The sequence below is a fragment of the Orycteropus afer genome, unplaced genomic scaffold (assembly GCF_000298275.1).
Source record: "Orycteropus afer afer isolate SDZICR_OR568_19922 unplaced genomic scaffold, OryAfe1.0 scaffold00407, whole genome shotgun sequence".
NCBI lineage: Eukaryota > Metazoa > Chordata > Mammalia > Tubulidentata > Orycteropodidae > Orycteropus > Orycteropus afer.
The window spans coordinates 1,923,301-1,937,715 of NW_006921994.1; the positions used below are offsets into that span (position 1 = coordinate 1,923,301).

At 41.7% G+C, this 14,415-nt stretch overlaps 1 pseudogene; it reads right to left on the reverse strand.

The window, feature by feature from the left end:
- The window catches only part of LOC103208058, a 24,473-nt pseudogene that overhangs the window by 6,734 nt on the left and 3,324 nt on the right, over positions 1-14,415 (reverse strand).

Below are 14,415 nucleotides of genomic sequence, written 5' to 3' on the forward strand. Positions count from 1 at the left end.
GCTAAAGCAAATGGAAGAAATGAAAAGGTAAAAGAGCTGAACAGAAGATTTCAAAGAGCAGCTCGAGTACACAAAGCCAATTACTATAATGAAATGTGCAAAGACCTGGAGTCTGAAAACCACAAAGGAAGAACACGCTCAGCATTTCAAATCTGCTGCAAAAAAACTCTTTAAAGTGATAAGAAGCAAGGATGTCACTTTAAAGACTGAGGTGTAACTAACCCAAGCTATGGTATTTTCAGTTCTCTCATACATATGTGAAAACTGGACGATGAATAAAGAAGACCTGAGAAGAGTTGATGCCTTTGAATTGTGGTGTTGGTGAAGAATACTGAAAACTCCATGCTGCCAGAAGAATGAACAAATCTGTTCTGGAGGAAGTGTAGATGGAATGCTCCTTAGAAGTGAGAATGGCAGACTTCATCTTGCCTACTTTGGTCATGCGGTCAGCAGGGACCATTCCCTGGAGAAGGATCTCATGCTTGGTAAAGTGGAGGGTCAGTGAAAAAGGGAAAGACCCTTAACAAAATGGACCAACACAGTGGTTGCAATGGTGGGCTTAAGAATAGCAAGGACTGTGAGGACGGTGCACGACAAGGCAGGGCTTGGTTCTGTTGTACATAGGTTTGCTGTGAGGTGCAGCCAACTGGATGACATCTGAGAACACAACAACATCATAGTTTAAAACATATGAACATATTTAAAGGATATGTAAAGAAAATATTCTTTTCAATAACATTATGTGAAGTATTTTGAAAAAATGTCCTGTATGGTGTTGTGTTCATTATATTCCAAAGTGACCCCTCCTTGGGTTTCCAAGGTGGTATCTCTACGGGAGTAGGTAGGTTACCCAGTCTTCCTTCTGAGGAGTGGCTAGTGGGTTTAAACTGCTAGCCTTCTGGTTAGCAACCAAATGCCTTAGGCACTGTGCCACCGGAGCTCTCTCATTATATTCTAGTTAAGGTAAAAGGTTAAACAGACATGGTAAGATGATGATGATTTTCCTTAATGATGAGAAAATATAGGAAAGAAGCAATATGATTAAGTATCATATCAGTATTTGTTATAATTGTTTTCTCAATTTTAAGATATTTGATATTCTACCAATCTATTTCATATAAAGAAAAACCATCACTGGTTTATAATGAGGGTGTATATGGATAGTGTAAGTATAAATATTTTATGATACATCTGTGCCTTATTAGTTTAATACATTGTGTTACTCATAGTTGGAATTCACAATAATTATGTCTTATTATTGTGAGGAAATAGTTTCTTGAGCATTGATTACAATTAACCACAGTATTTTACCAGATTATTCAAATACATGAGTTACTTTATGGGAGTAAATTAAGCTTTTGGAAAGAGTATATTTTTTCCTTCAGAACATTTGTTGAATCACCATTTAAGTGAACTAAGATCATCTGACAGTAATGATTAAGTTCTGAGTTACAAATGATCATTTGTAACAGTGATTATTCAAGATAACATAATCCCATTTTCCTTTAGCTATATTTGTTTTTGGTCTTGGGCACTGGTGTAGATAAAGGAGATACCGAAGGAGACAGAGTTTCTGGATAGACAGGGAATTCTATTTTAAAGCTGGCCTGTTTCAAAATTAAATACATCACAAGACAGATGAATGTTAAATGAACCATCCAACAGAATTCCAATAAAAGCATAAAATCTTTTCTAAAGTTGAACCCTATGACAACTTGGATTATAGGGCAGGTCATGCTGTCGTAGGCCAGCTCACATTTCCCAATCACCCCCTTACATAGAGGAAAATGTGGCTGTCCTCTGACCCTCACCTCTGCTGTGCATGGCTGTCCTGCCTTTGGGCAGCAGTGTTAACGTGGTCAGTTGTACATCACTAAATGATACAGTTACAATGCAAAACCCATTAATACATTTCTCTTAACACACCTGGCATACAAATTCCCTTCTTAATGTGTGGAAGAAGCCTTCCATCTTCAACCCAGGCCCACTGATGTATGGTATGTGCTGTATTAACTGCTCACTATTCTGGGAACTTCATGTATCAATTTGTCTTTGCCATATAGGGTGATCATTCACTATCAATGTGTTTGAAATATTTCCTCACAGTGGCACCTGCTAAAAGGAACAGATATTCCTTTTTATCATAAAATGAATTATATGCTAGATCCTCAGACTTAAAAACAGGGTGTTTGGAATCACCTACATAAATGACAGGCAAGCAGGGTCTTCATTTACAAGACGTTTAGGCAGAACATCAGCAGTAGTCCTTGTGACTGTGGGAAACACACAGATGCTGGGCCTCTTCTGGGATGGAGATGTGGCAAGTCTTTTGGAAGCCCCGACTTGTTGCAAGTGGTTTGTAAGTGTGGTTGGACAGTCTGCCTGGCTGTGTACTGCAGAGGCCCCAGTCACTGAGAAAGTCTTGTGACTTCAGGTAACTTTCACATCATAATATGTAACAAACAAAGGATGCTTCCCTTGTGTTCTCTTCTGCACTGAGCTCCAGTCTCAAGAATGTTCCAGAACTTCTGCCACTGTGCACATCTTCTAGGTCCCCTTGCCCCCGTATGTTTTTTGTCTGCTGGCCTCAGCATCAGGTCAACATCCTCATTCGAGGTTTACCACAAAAGGTGACCCATTCTCTCCTACTCTTAATTAGTCAGAATTCTAAGTTGTTTTACCAGTAATTACAGTCAAGGAGCGCTACTGGCACAGTGATTAGAAAACTCAGCTGCTAAGCAAAAGGTCTGCAGTTCAAACAAACCAGCTGTTCCACAGGAGAAGAATGAGGTTGTCTACTTTTGTAAAGATTTACAGCCTTGGAAATCCTATGAGGCAGTTCAGGGACACAGAGAGGTATAATATAAGATGGCAAACAGAGAATTTGTATAAAATCTAAAGAAAAAGTGACGTAATGGTTTCCTCTCATCCCCCAGGCCTACACAGGAATGAAAAGACAGTGAAGCATGGTATTTCTTAGCTCGTGTTGACTTCTTTGTGATGTGTGTCTTGTCTTCGCAGTCATTTCTGTCTATGTCATTTCCCTTCATTCTTCTGGACTAGTGAGTCTAGAACTTCCCCTATTGCATAAAACAGAGTTTCCAAGCCACTTGAAGCATTAGGGAAGGCTGTGGCCCAGATGGCCCCTTCCTCAAGAGGAGAAGACTCAATGTCTCTAGAGAAGAGAGCCTGGTTTTCTGTATTTTAAATCATTGCTCAGGTAATTTATATGATCAGACAATGTGGGGAACACTTCGTACACCTACCAAATAAAAGTCTCTCTTCAATTTCCTGTCTCTACCTTCTCTTTGTCTCTTACTGCTGTCGAGTTGGAGCCCACTTATGGCGACCCCTCCTTGGGTTTCTGAGGCAGTGTCACTACAGAAGTAGATTGTCCAGTCTTCCTTATGAAGAGTGGCTGGTGGGTTTGAACCACCAGCCTTCTGGTTAGCAGTCAAATGCCTTAGGCACTATGCTACTAGAGCTCCTACCCTGTCTCCACAGAACCTGCCAAAAACCAACCAACCAACCAACCGACCGACCAACCAAATGCAGCTTGCACAAAGGATGCACAGGAGGTTTGGTTTTAGCTCAGAGGAAGCTCTAGACTCATTTCCCCTGATGTTTGCTCACAGTGTGCAACCTTCCTCAGAATTTGGGAGGCTAAAGATGTGTGTCACTGAACCTGTTGGACGACAGAAAGGAAAAGGAGGAAGAAAGAGTCTGGGGCTGAGTGTTCGGAGAACAGTGTTCCTGAATCGACCTCACTCCCATCTGTGTGAAAAGTCATAGAAATCTCTGTAGGAGTAAAAGCAACGCTTAGGGGTTTTGGGAGAATTTCATTTTAGTCTAGATATTTCTGTCTTGATTGATTTGTATTAATGTGTTGCAAAAATAGGTATTATATTTATTTTAAACCCTGTAAGGTCTATTTCTGTTAAAGGCTTACACTTCCCTTTCCTGGTACTGTGGGGTAGTTTCTCCACCATGAAGGGCCCAGCATGGCTACTTGCAACTGATAACAGGGAGTAGCCGGGCCACACTTCGCGAAGTGAATGTGACTGACATTTTCATTTCTGTGTCTGGTTCTTTCTGGCCATACAGACCTGGAAGATTTCTTGAACTCCTCTTCCCTGTGTCCCTTTCAAGCAGCTCTGCAGACCCCTGTTTCCTCAGGAGAGGTTCAGGAGGGCTGGAGGTGGCCCAGCAGGGAGGGCTGTGTGACCAGAGACCCTCCTTGATGGTTCTTGGTTTACTTTAGAAAACCAAAGCAAACCAAACAAAAAAACACCGAAACAAGATAAAACACTAAGTTTCGTAGAAAATCCTTCTGCCCATTATCCAGCACAAATAGTAAAGTGCTCTTTTAATTGTAGCTGTAGCTATAATTTCCATGCAAAGTAGTTTAGATCCATTTTTCTCAAACTGCTCTAATCACAGTCGTTTTCATTTTCCTTAATGTAGCAAATACATCCGACTACTTAATTTTGCTCCTTTCTATAATATAGCACTTTACATGGAAGCTTTCCAGGCAGCTCTTGTATGTTTCCCAAGCAGAAATAGACTGACTAAACCTCCCTTAGTTATTCTATGACTTTTAAAAATTAAACTGTACTTCCAAATGACTTACTTCATTCAACTCCAAATGAAATAATGGCTTTAGATGTCTTCTGTATTTTAGATTTAGATGAAAATTCAACTCAACACAAACCACACTGGCTATTTAATAGTCAAATATCATTTTAAGAGATTCTTATTTGAATGAATCATTTTCTCAGAGGCTACTATTTATAGCTAAGTGAGTAACAGTGTGTTCTGTCTATTCTTATTAATGGATGGGTAGCCTTCCTTGTGTTCAATCACACAGATAAATCTGTTTTTAAAAGAGAGAGGAGGAGGGGAGGAAAAATTCCCACTGGACTATTGCAATTTTGTCATAGGATGGTTCAATTTTTCCTCCATCTGCCTCAACCTATTAGCTTATGCATTTTGTCTGTAGTAGCTCATGATTTAATGATTTTAAGTGCATATTGTGGCTATAACTTTTTCTGTATACATGTTTCTGGTTTATCAGTGTCATTGAGGGGTCCTCATATGATTGCAGATTTTGTTTTCCAGTGAGGGGTGGGTTGTAAACTTTGTGATGCTAACTCCCCAACATCACACAGCCCTATTCACATTATTTTCTCCCACCCTTCCTGTGAAGTTCAGGTCAGTTTGGGAGAAAAGCTGTTGAAAAGCAGAACGTTTTCCTTATAAATGCCAGTCAATCATTTCACTTTATGGTTTTTGTGATAACCCTCAGCTGCTCTATTGTAATTGTTTGAATTTTAATGAAAATTTATGAAACACAAGAAGACTACACTTAGGAGAAGTTAATATTGTTTAAAGGGTTAAAAAGCAAAGATATCACTTTGAGGATGAAGTTGAGCCTGACAAAGCCTTGATATATATATTTTCAATTACCTCCTATGCATGTGAAAGCTGGACAGTGAATAAGGAAGACTGAAGAAGAGTTGATGCATTTGAATTGTGGTGTTGGTGAAGAATATTGAAAATACCATGGACTGCCAGAAAATGAACAAATCTGTCTTGGAAGAAGTGCAGCCAGAATGCTCCTTAGACGTGAGTGTGTTGAGACATTGTCTCGTGTATTGTGGACATGTTTTCAGGAGGGACTAGTTCCTGGAGAAAGACATAATGCTTGGTAAAATAGATGGGCATTGAGGAAGACAGAGGTCCTCAGTAAGATGGATTGACACGGTGGCTCCAACAATGGGCTAAACATAGCAATGTTGTCAGAATAGCACAACAGAGAGCAGTGTTTCATTCTATTGTGCACAGAGTCACAGTGAGTGGGAAACAACCCGATAGCACCTAACAGCAACAAAAGCAACAACATTGTTGGACACAGAAATCAGCAAAAAGCAGAAGTAAGGGTGTCTGCGAATTAGAAAGCCTGAAACTCCTCATCGTTGTGTGCTCACTGTGAATACAGACAAGTTACTTTATAGGGTTGTATCATTATCCCTATTTGACAAATGAAGATGAAAATTCTTTTTTTACCCACCCCAGCCTTAGTTTCTTTACCTGTAAGTGGAGCTAGATCACCTTTCCAACTTTCTTTCCATTGTGCCCTACTTCCAGGGTATTTTATAGATATGAAACAGTATAGAAGTGTTTTTAAAATGTCAATCGAATATAAAGCGTTACTTTGAATATATTTGACAATGATCATTGCCAACTTTTTTTCAAGGTAGGATTCTGCCTTAGAGAGTGACCTGGCAGAGAAGCAGCTATTTTTGTAAATCTTGAAAATTAAGCCCTTTCTTTCCTGAAGAGGGAAAAATACCTCTTCAAATCCAGTTGGATATAGATATTTTAAAAATAGACCTCACGATTTGATTCTTTAAATGGGCTCCAGATGGGCTAGGTCTGATAGAGAGTTTGTGGTTTCAGACAGTCATGTGGCTTCATATTTTCTGAATTATATTAAATTTTTTTTTTTTGCTAAGCAGCTAACAAATTCCCTTAACAAATTTCACCTGTATTTAGGGTGTGCAATGCCTATTAAAAAAAAAAAAAGCAGGGCGTAAATAAAAGATATAAATAAGGTATCATTCCATGAAGGTTTGTTTTTCCGTTTTCCTCTTGCCAATTCTTTCCAGAGGTGATTGAAGCTACTGAGATGTATTTTGATGAAGGTAAGTTGCTTTGCATTATCGGACAGTGAAGAAGCTTGGTAATGAATGGCTCACTGTTTCAGAAGCTCTGAAAGGTATCGTCAGAACCGTAAGGTAGTTAGAGGCAGAAATAATGAAAAGCCATTTTTTTCTAGTCATGTCCAAAGCTTTGATTTACCTCTTCATAAAGTGAAGGATTTATTACTGACACTCAAGGAGGTTTTGAAAGATAATAGGGCATGGGACCCTAATGGTGGGAGACTTCTGAGGTCTGATCTTGGAAGCAGTCGAGTAGCAAAGCAGAGGGGAAGTTTACAGATGTGAATCTTGGCTGTAGTGAGGGCACATACAGAGAAGGGGTCACCAAAGAATTGAGGTCCTGGCCAATGAGAGATGTGCAGATTAAAGTCATAACCTTGAGTTGTTCCCTCAAAGATGCCTGTTTGGAAAGGTAGCATGTGCATGGCAGTGGCTTGATTATGTTCATATCTAACAGAAAACCTTGACTAGGAAGGAGGAGACCTACCTGGGTCTGGTGTTGGCCCCTTATGTGATCTTGAGCAAGTCCTGGGTACTTTCTAGAAGTGATCAAGAGTGAGCTCAAAGATCACTGAGATTAAGTTCCTCACATGGATTCATTTTATTTAAATATTTATATATTGAACGTGTAGCCATTGGGGACCGAGCGGTGAGGAAAGAGCAGTTCTTGTGCTGGTGGTGAGCGAGATATGAAAGTGAAGGATTAAAAATCAGTATGACAAGACACATATTGAGGGATGGACACACATGATTGGACACAGAGTAGGTGGTCCTTTGGTTAGGGGTAGAAGGACTGTCAGAGGAAGTTAAAAGAGATTGCTTTTGAACTTAGTCTTGCACAATGGATCCAGGAATAAAGGGCCAACAGAGACACAAAACCTCAAAAACCTAACCCACTGCCCTTCAGTTGATTCTGACTTAAAGTAAAGCCTCATTGGGTTTCCAAGGTGGTAAATCTTTACAGAGGTAGATTGCCCCACCTCCCTTCCATGGAGTAGCCGGTGAGTTTGAACTGCCAACTTTCTGGTTAGCAGCCAAATGCCTTGGCACTGTGCCACCAGGGCTCCTTGACAGAGATACATGGATATTCTAGATAAAGGGCCAGATAGTAAACAGCAATAGTAAACAAATGGGTATGGCTATGCTCCAGTAAAGGGTTGCATTCCATATTGAAAAATTAGTCATAATTCCTTATTCAAAATTTTCTGATTATTTGTAAAACACATCTTTTCACTACTCAAATCAGAAATTTAACGAGATCTTCATATGGCATATGGTCTTTAAGTGTTGTGTCACCTCAGTTTCCTGTTTGGAAACTGTGTGCTTTGGGATTGGGCCTCATTTAATATTGGGGAAAGCTAGACTATGACAACTTTTCTGTCTTGTTTTTTTCTCCTCTTCCTTCTTATTTTTTCCCCTTTTCAATGGCAGAGAATTGGGTTAAATGTCTATGGTTTTGGTGTGGACACTGAATTTTAAGATGTGCTCTTGTCTTAGAGCACAAGTCTTTGAAGATTCGGTCTGAAGGTTACAGCATCTTGAAACATTAAACTCCAGGGGTAAACTTGCAGTCTGTTTACCCCTTACAGCTTTGGCCTTATTACCTCAAGCAATACATCTAACCGTTCTCCTCAGTGGATTGAATCTAAAGAGTAAGTAGTCAATTCCCACTGTTCTTCCCACAAACTTTCAGCAGGGTAGGACCAATTTACTGCTTGTTTTAGACTTAAAACTCCCACTGAAGTGTCGGGATGAAGGGTGGTGTGTAATTGAAGTCATTGGATATTCTGTGCATAGAGGGGAGAATGAATTGAATTGCGTGGATATTTCTGAAGCTTGGTGTCTTAACTAAAAATGTTGGATTTTTTTCTAGGAAGTTTGCTGTGTACTTATTGAAAGAGAGACTTTTCTTCAGTACACCATGACATTTTTAAGAAATCAGTGCTTTAGAGACGGGTATCTGGAGTGAAATGTGCAACTTCACTCTCCTTTTGTAGAAAAGCCTACTGGGAGAGCTTTGAAATCATGTTGGCTGTACCTTCGGGGGTATAAATGATGTTGATTTTGCACCTTGGACCATAAAAGATCATCTGGAATGTGGCCAAAAAAACCAAATCAAACCAACCAAACCACTACAGCCTAGTCCTACAACTTCCTATGATTTTATGGTATTTGCTTAGGTTATTTTTTACTTGCAGTCCTAGTGTATATTTTTCCTTTTATCTTGGAAGATTTTCAACTTTATTAAATTTGCTTACCTAATCCAGTGAAAGGGCTGGTGATGAGGATGGCTTGGCACTGTTATATCCACGTGACAAGTTGAAACTAGTCCTTGGGTTGTTAGAGGTAGTGAAGCTTATAGGAGCATGAAGATGTTTTAATTTGAATTTTGAAAATTAAAAAAAAGCAGGTATTAAATGTTGATGCAATGAAGAGGGAGAGGAGGCTCTGTTCACTTTAGAATCCAGCTCCTGCCTCAAAATACTCCAGAACACTACATAGTCTTTCAAGTGTTTCAAATAGAAGACGACAAATTCCTTTTCTATTTTACTGATGAAGGGGGAGAGAAAAAGAGGGATGAGTAGAGAAAGGCTACTGGCAACTCAGCACAGGCCTCACACTTAATTCCATCTTACAAGATCAAGACAGAGCATAGAAAAGATCATGGAGCAGAGGTACCCATGTGAGAACTGCCTAGCAACAGCTGTAAGGAACACATATGGGCAGATGAGTCAGTCCTCTAAGACACTACCTCACCCCAGAGCTTTGAGAAAGAGTGAAAAGGAAAGAAAGAAATGTCTGAGATTCTCCGAATTGGGATCATGTCCTCTGTAGTTTCAGACCAGACCCTTTGATCTTTGCAGTCATGGAGGTGAGCTGGTGCTTACATATTTACCTTCTCTGAGAACAGGTGGGACGGGGCTGGGACCTGTGAAGTTTCCCGTGTGCCTTAAAGATCATCAGCATCCTCCTCATCCCGAGACCCTCATCATTGCTGTTATTGAATGTTTCCTTACGTCTATATCAGGCACTGTGCTAGACACTTTCAGTCCTCACAGGCCCAAACAACCCACCACCATCGAGTTCATTCCAACTCATAGTGACCCTGTAGGACAGCATAGAACTGCCCCACAGGAGCTCCAAGGCTGTCAACTTCATGGGAGCAGATCATTAGGTCTTTTCTTCTGCAGAGTGGCTGGTGGTTTTGAACTGCTGACCTTTCGATAAGCAGCCAAGCAGTTAACAGGGCTGCTAATCCTGACAACACCCCTTATGCTATGACTATGTCCATTTTACAAATGAGGAATCTGAGGCCCAGGGAAGGGAATTTCATTTCCCCAAAGTCTCATAGCTAATAATAATCGAGGTGATGCTAGCTAACTTAGCCTGAGCACATCCTGTGCTGTGGGCCAGGCACCATGCTATGTGCTCTGCATGCTCTGTCTGATGTTACTGTGCTCACACTAAAGATGCAGAAAGAGAGATGCGGGGAGGGCAGATAATTTGCACAAGGCTATAGAACCATGGAGAGAGAGCCAGAGCTCACATTCTGGTAGTTGAGTCAGAAGTTAGAAGATTTGGAATTCCATCCTGAAAAGACTGGAGCTAAAGCCCACACTTCCCTTATGCTGCAACCTCCCATACTCATGGATACTCAGGGAACAGAGACAACCATGTCATTCAGACTTCATCTGACATGTTTCTTTATAGTCATTGCAAGTGGATGTAGCAAAATCGTTAATAACTACATTGGGATCTGACAACTGACTATGGCCAACCTTAGGCAGAATCATGGCACATTTGGGTTTATGAAAGTCTATGTGGGTACACATCTGCATGTGTGTATGTGAACGCTTCTTGGTCCTATGGTTCTCCGACTTCGCAGTATCTCATGTTCCAGACCTTTCTCTCAGCATTGACTTACTTAGTCGTTGCTTCATCCGTTGGGTAACTGACTGGATGCTTTTTGAAGCACTGTGTTGTACCACCATGTTTACAGCTAATAAGGGCTCCGAATGTTCTCTTTCCCGCAGAGCAGACTCTCATGCATGAGGGCCTTGTGTTTCCGGTGCTTTCACCAAGAGAAGTGACAAAAAGAGGAATCTCCTTGACAGGGGGCGGGAGATCTTCCAGGTGTGAGTGTGTCTGTGTGGTGGCAGTGAGTGCTGGCTCGGAAAGGACTTTTCTGGGGAAGAGAGAGACTTTTGTCCCTCTCAAAAAAGCGAACAGGCCTATGTTGCTGATGCCACCTACAGTTTGATCCTGAGGCCCAGTTTCCCTCCCTGTTGGCTGACGAGGATTCACCAGCACAGGGACCTGCAGAGACGTCTTCCTAGGAAAGTGGGTCAGTAGGCTCAGAGACAGGGGACAGCTCTCTATTCATTTTTGGAAACTGTGCCCTTTGTAGAAGTTGCCTATAGACACTGTGCCCGGGTGTTCCACTTTTGCAGAATTAGGTTCCCTGGTTTGTACCTGGTCCCCCAACCCCAGGGTCTCCAGAATCCTTCCTGACCCACACCCCACCCTGTTTCCTCCACCGTAAAGCCATTCCTTGCACCATAGCTTGTCATTTGCTGCATCTGAGACATTAACCATTTCCCTAGCAGGTCTTTTCTTGGCTTAACCACCAGTGGAGCTGGCTCCAAGCCCCTGACTGACACCTTGGAGTCCCTTCAAGGGAAAGCTTGGGAGGGCAAAGCATCCTCAGAGCTGGGGGTGATTCTGTAGGACCTATGGCTTGGCTTCCCTGTCAGCAGGCTGGGTGGTGGCGACTGGTAATATAGGTAGGTGATACAGGTGGGTAGTGGGGCGGACAGGGAGGAGCTGCACTACACCTCACCTACCTGGTCCGCCTACCTCCTTAGCCCCCACCAGAGGCCATTCAAAGAGCTCTGACTACCTCCAAGCTGGGGGATGAATTATCTGTGCGATGGACCAGGCACCATGCTATGTGTTCTGCATGCTGTGTCTGATGTTACTGTGCTCACATTACAGGTAGCCAGGCTGCACTAGGAAAGCGGAGGAAACTCGGACAGCAGGCCTGTGGTTGTGTTGCAGCTCACTGGGTGTGGGGACCACTTCCTGGTACTTTCCCTTCACAACCTGGGGGGTGGGGGTGACACCACTCCACCCACCGCTGCTGCACTTGGGGAGCCATGACTGACAGCCACCTCCTTCTCAAGGACCCTGCTACTGAAGGACACTGTCTGCTCATCACTCTGAAAAGTGTTGGAGACTTATATATCCCCCTGCCCTCCAACAAGTTTCCTTCTCTGCCTCTCATAGACCCCAGAGTAGATTTGAAACTGTCTCCTTTGGTTCCAAAGTTGAAATTGTAGGAGAGAGTGGCTGACATCTCTTGTTTTGCATGCTTTTGTTTCATGTCAATCGGAATGTTTTTGGAGACCTGTGACACTAAGAAATTATGCCTCAAACTTTGTAAATTGTGTTCTTTTCTAGTTGAAAGATGTGCAGCTCACATCTGCAAGAAGGAACAACCCTCCCCTTTCCATATATATATATTGATAGTGACTAATGTCCTATATTAATAGACCAATAATTGCTATATTTCGTACCATGTTCAGCTTCCCTCAGAAACTCTGACACCTCAATCGCACTCAGATACTGTGATGGAGGTTTAAATGTAGCAACTGATATGCTGTTCCAGCCAGTGTCTCCCCTCTCAAATCCTTTCACTGGAACTTTAAGTGGAAGTCCTGCCCCCCTGGGTAGGAGAGGGGCTTTGAGATTAGGCTCCATGGTCTTGTCCGGTTCTTTAGTGAAGATTCTAAGATTCTGAATTGCACTGAGAGATGTATTTGTTGGTTTGGGTTTCAGATGAAAGTGTGAAATCTCACTGACTTGCTTAACATTCCGGTTCTGAACCAGGGCTTTGGGGATGAAGCCACGGCACATCTCAAATAAAAGCTCTTAAGAGAAATCAGGCATGTTGGCTTAGCTGCAGTTTTCGCTCAACTCTGTCTCACTGGGTGCAGAGTGTTATAAGTGAGAATGATCTTCTGATGTTTAACCTAAAGCCCTCTTGCTGTTTCCAAATTCTGGTGCTTCAGCAGCTGAGGCACCTGCATCATCCTTTGGACAAAACTCCTTCAAATACTCAAATAGCATCTATTCCCCAGACTAAATAAACCTGGAGTCACCCTCCATCATGTTTAAAAATTATTCCTTTGCAATCAAAATCCAAAAAGAAAATGAAAAACACCTGGGCTTTCCTTTTATTTTTTATTCTTCCTTCCAGTCCTGGAGTCCCTAGGTTTCTATTTAAGCTTCTAAAGGGGCCTTAGTAGTTAACACACTCAGCCACTAACTGGAAGGTTGAAGGTTCAAATCCTCACAGAGGTGGCTCAGAAGAAAGACCTGGTAAGCTATTGCTGAAAAGTCAGCCATTGACAATCTTATGGAACATATTCTGTTTGAACACACATAGGGTCTCCATGAGACAGAATCGACTTGATGGCAACTGGTAAGTTTGTGTGTGTGTGTGTGTGTGTGTGTCAACTTTTGTAAAGGTATTTTTACACGTTTCAGTACTCAGCCAGTGAGTTATGTTTTTTCACTAATAATGACCTTGGCATTGTAAATTTGAAGTGACTATTTACTGTGGTTTGACTGACCTGGTCACATCCAGACCAAAGAAATCCGTGGAGACTGTCTACCACACCTAGTACTGCCCTTCCTCTCCTGATAAGACCCTGATGATACACAAGGCAAAGCATTCTCACAAATGGTGATAAACATGTGTCTTACTTTTTCTTTAAGGACCAAGGGAGAATTAAGTCAGTTGGCAACAGGTGCACGTTCCAGCAGGATGGAGGCTACGTTTGCGTGGGTGTGTACCTGTGTATCTAGGGCACAGTGAAATTTTAACCTCTACCGCCTCTGAGCAAAGCCCATTTAGTTCCAGCAGTTGGAATGCTTGGCAAGTGTTTGAATTGCTACCCAGGGTTTCACAGATGGCATCTTTACGGCAGATCCCTTCTCTGAGTCACACAGAAAAAGGACAGGAAGAGAAAAAGAGAGGGGCAGAGACAGAGCATTGAGTGATGCCCAATGGGTGACGCCGGAGGACTGACCATTACGAATCTAGAGGAAAATGGCTTTTTCCTCCACGACTGAAGAGGTAAAGAAGAGCCAAAAAGAATCTGGCATCTTTGAATTTTTAAAATAAAGGTTTTGTACTACATGTGGCATAGAGAGCTTAAGGCCCCTTTGGAAGCTTAAATATGATGTAAGAGAGCCTTATTTTCATTACCTCTAGTGAAAATAAGCCCTTCTACTGCTAGTTGCAATGTAAGTGAACGGATCAGATGTCCATCAAGATTTTGATCTCGAATACTGCTGTCATCAGCTATCCCACCTAGAATGTTAAGGTGATGGGTCCTTCTTAGTGAGATATGTTCTAAAATCTCTGATGCAGACGTCTTTATGGACTTTTATTAAGATGTTACTCATGAAGAATGTTCTTGTCTTCAAGACTTTGATGGCTGTTCCAAATCTTGCAAGCACTATTTTGCACACTATTCCTGTCAAATCAATCTTCATTCAGAGTTAGAATTTTTTGCCCTGGCTGTACACTATCTCAGCGGGCCTCCAATTCTTTCATTCAGTTCTAAAAACTTAATTTAAAAACTTTTCACAGATCTTTCAAATACAACATATATATATATATATA